Genomic DNA, 4,620 nt, shown 5'->3' on the forward strand with positions numbered 1-4,620 from the left:
CAAAAAAGCAAAAATCTTGAGACTTAAGAATCTGTGTTCACTGATTCTTCAAATATGAAGGCTATCAGGCTAGAAACCATCTCTCTCTCATCAAAGAGTTCCCACTCCGTGATGAGAAAGCATTGTAGCCATTATTAAAATGATGTAATCCCAGGCATTACTATTAACACTGCTGAATTCACTAAGCCTCACACCAAGTCAGGTGCAGGGAGCCTGCAGCTCCCAGGACCTCCCACCCCAGGTGCTGTTGCTAAAGAAGGATTTCCTTCTCACTTGGAGCTTGTACCTTACACCTGTTCCAGAAACTTATCCAAACAATCAGAGAATCAATGTGTTCTGGGTTGACAGTGACATAAGGAGAACTTGTTTCTGCTAGATTAGGACTTGGACATTTGCCAATACAGTCAGGACAGCAAAGTTTATGCAAGATCCAGAAGAACAGACAATATGGAGTAGAACCTGTTTCTCCCCTACTGTAAACGTCTATCCTCAGATATTCTGACAAATTAATATTAAGCCTCATTCTTTAGTTGTGAACGGCTCTGTAAAGATTTTTTAAATTGAAATAATAATGGTTGGTTACTACTGAGTACAATTCACATAACCTAGTGAATGAGGTTTTTGCTTTCTGCAAACTGTTGGTTTAACCCAGCCCTATAGAGACAGGACAACTGAGAGGTGCTTTAAAAGATTTTATTCCATTATCAGTCTCATAGAAGGATGAGACATTTAAGATGTGACATTCAATGCCATCACATCAGAAGCCAACTTATTTCCTGGTTACAACACCTTATAAATGTTTTTCAACCTATTAGTGTTTGCCACATAATGCTGCTAATACTTCTAACACCTATTCTTTAACACCTATTATTTTACCCCACTTGGTCTTGCTACAATGCATCTTTCACAGTTCAGATTCTCCAAAGTATCTGGTCTGCTTGCAAGGCCATCGTTTGAAACTTGTTTCCAGATCAATCTCTCTCATCTTCTCTATTCCATGGCCTAGCTAGGTCACCACACATTATCTCAGACTTTACATACAAATACACAAAACTATACAAGCTTTCAGTCAGACCCTGAGAATCCTCTACAATTCCATTTCTCACGGAGAACATCCTCTTTTAGAACAACTCTGTCTTTGAAATACTTCTGAAACACCATAAGAAAACTGGTAATTTTTTCTACAGAAATGATCTGGAGAGCCAACAAAGCTTCAAAGGTTCACTGATGGAATGATCACTCTACCATCCACTCTGCTGTTGGTGATATTGCATAAAAAACAGGTGACTGAGTCACACAGAGGCACATGATGACACAGGCTGTTAGGTAGTATTGCTGTCACTCCCTGATTCCTTCCCTGTGCAGCTCAGAATAGGAATCAGTTGCTGCCGTCTTGTCTGTTTGTATTGAGACATGATTTGAATGGCACGTGGCAAAAGTGCGAGCAAATGAAACTTTATCGCCAGGGGCAGATATAGAAATGTCCACAAAAGCCCAGCCCCCACAGGGTGAATACTGTTTTATAAGTTTGGTAAATTAGCATAATTGACAAAAATTACCAATTAGGAGCACCAGTGGTGACGCAATTCCCCCCAGTTAAAGCCCCTTTTACATCACCCCCCTCAAATAGGACTGAACTTTGTTGATGAAAATGTGTCTAAAAGAGCTGTTTTTCAACATTGGTTTCTAAGGAAAACCAAGGTAGTTCTATCTTGGAGAGCTAAGGGCAAAGAAAAGCACTTGGAAAACTAGTTATGAATGCAATAACAGGCTACAGAGCTTCAAATACATGTGTAAAGATTATAGAGAATATATAAAAGAAAAAAAACCAAAAATCATTAGGCATCATTTCAAGTGCTGGGGCAAAGGAGGATTACAGAGTTTATTCCTATGTGGTTCCTACCAGGTTTGTTTTGTGTACAGCAAAGAAGGAACCTAAGTCCTTCAGTTTGGTTTAGGTTGTTTGTAGATGCCTCAATATGCATCTAGAGAGAGCCCTCAGCTTTCACAGAATGATTCATGGATACCTCACATTTCCCAGAAATATTTAATTCCTATGATGACAGAAATCCTAAGAAAAACAAGTAACCACACAATACTTGTATCGATTTGTACACACAATGTCAGCCAGTTCCATCTGTACTTTGAAATGCCATTTATATATCTGCACGGTAGGTGGAATGAGTACTAACAACTGAACAGCAGTCTGTCCCATATCCTTCAAAAATGCTTAATGAAAAATTTGTTTCATTTTCTGCCCAGCAGATCTGCCAAAAGCAAGCTTCTTTCCATTACTGAAGTGTTTATGCTAGACTGCACATTGAATAATGTCTAAGAATCAGCCTGAGATTTGAAATATTATGGTTTCTATCTGTTTGGACCTTTGACTTCTCTGGTCACAAAAGCAAACTCAGGTTCAGTCTCCTATGCATACAGGCTCAAATGTTTAAGCATTTAATATGAAAAATAAGAATGTACATCTGTATATATGCAGAGGCATAAATTTCTATGTATCAATTAGAAAATTTTTCAGTGTGGTTGAGCTTTGTACAGGACAAGTAAGACAGAATCATCTTTTCCTCAGTGTGTTCCCTCAGCTCTGAGAGCTGCTCTCTCCTGTTCCAGCTCCTGGCGTTACAAGGTACCAAAAATGCAATTTGTGAGCAGATGACTCATCCACACTTGGAATTATCTGTGGCAGGGTGGGGTGAGTGACACAGGTAACAATATGCACATACATTCTCCCTGAAGGTTTTGGAAGGCAGAGGAAACATTTGAAAGGGTAAACAGAGCAAGCACTGTCCTTTGACAGCAAGATGAGCATGAAGGAATAGCAATCTGGCCAGCATTCCATTTACACACAACTGTACAATGTTAAAACTATCTTCCTTATATCTCTGCTGTATATTCCCTGTAAAAGTAATTAATTCTCTGGGAAATAAAGCTAATAAAAAGAAAAGCCAACAAAACCTTGAAATACAAGCTTTTTTCACAAAGTAAAGACAGCTTTAAAATAAAGTTTCCTTATGACCCTTGAGTTAATTTATAATCACATCCACAGCATAAAATCTTATTTCTTCTTATGCAGTCTATAGATGCTGAACAAAAATAAATGGGAGACACATTTCTCTGTCAAGGGCTGAACAGATAGCAGGTATCAGATTAACTGCAAATATGAGAGAATCAATTGCAATCTTGTAAGCCTTTGTGCCAAATTTGTCATCTTTTAAGTTCCTAGTTGCCACAGAAACTTCAGTCAGACTATTTTCATTTCAAAACACCTCAATATCAAGAAGAAAACAAGCACATTTCTCAAGAAGTTCTCAGCTGTTGAAAAAGATCTAGTTTTCAGCAATTGTACTTCCAAATGAATCAGAAATTTCATTTTTCATTTCAGTGCTAATGACACCCTACAGGGTGATAAAATTAGCACCTGGAAAGTGTAATCTTGCCACCACACTTCTCAATTTGCCATTCACTTTTTTCCAAGTCTGTTGTTCAGTTTCCAACAGTTTACATTTTCTAAACAAATTTCCAAATTGTTAGTTTAATTAAAAGCCCAAAGCACATGTTGCTGACAAGCTTTTTATAACATTTTCATTATTCTCATGAAAGCTTTGTCTACCAAGAAACATCTCTTCCTGTCTCCATGACTATTCCTTTTTAAAGTGAGCTCAGTTCACTTATAAAATTCGAATTTCCAACTGATTTTCTCAAGACTGGTTTGATAACCAGAATTTGTTGGTTTGATCTTCTCTGATAGAGAAATTTGTACAACTGATAGACCTGGAGCTCTGGCATTATGCACAACCCACCTATGTGGATTATGTCACATTGCTGCCCATGACAAAAGGGAAAGTGACTCAGTGATAGAGGTATCCTGTATTTTTAATTACATCAATGAATTGTCTTCATTTTGTAGCATCACAGCCTCTCTTAAACACAAAACTTGAGCACAGAACCCCAGTGTCGGTTTTAATCTAGTTTTTTTCCTGAATAAACACATGATTTTTCTAGTTTTATGCAATTTTTTCCATTTCTTGATAATTAATATATTTTCTTAGAAGCTGGTAATGAAAATGAGCTTTATGCAATAAAAATATTATGAAAACAACTAATTTGTTTTGGTGTATTTATTTGTCCCTCTGTATTACCATGGAAAGAAAATGGACCCAGTTAATTTGTTTATAGCGTAGCTAAATGACATAGGTGTTACATCATTCCCTGGTTTTTTTTTTGAGAAGTAATAAAGTCACAGAAAAAGCTGGAGCAGCAGGAACTTTTTTTCCTTTAGGGCTGACTACATTAACACACTTGCTGAAGGAAGGGACAGTAATGATCCAGTCAGTACTTACCAGGACAAAATTAGTAATGATATAACTGCAGTGGTTTAAAAGTAAAGAGCTCCAGTTCCAAAGAAAGTCCTGGTAATACCTTGGTTTAAAGTCTGAGTGAAATCCGTGTGTGTAACCCTCCAAAACAGCTAAGTATTAAAAAAAAAAAAAAAAGAAAGAAAAAAGAAAAAACCACCCCCGCCAAAAAAAACCCGAAACAAACAAGCCAAAAAACCCCAACTAACCAAAAAACCAAAACAACCCAACAAAAACCCCAAACAAAATA

Source organism: Parus major, chromosome 13, assembly GCF_001522545.3.
Source record: "Parus major isolate Abel chromosome 13, Parus_major1.1, whole genome shotgun sequence".
Taxonomy (NCBI): Eukaryota; Metazoa; Chordata; class Aves; order Passeriformes; family Paridae; genus Parus; species Parus major.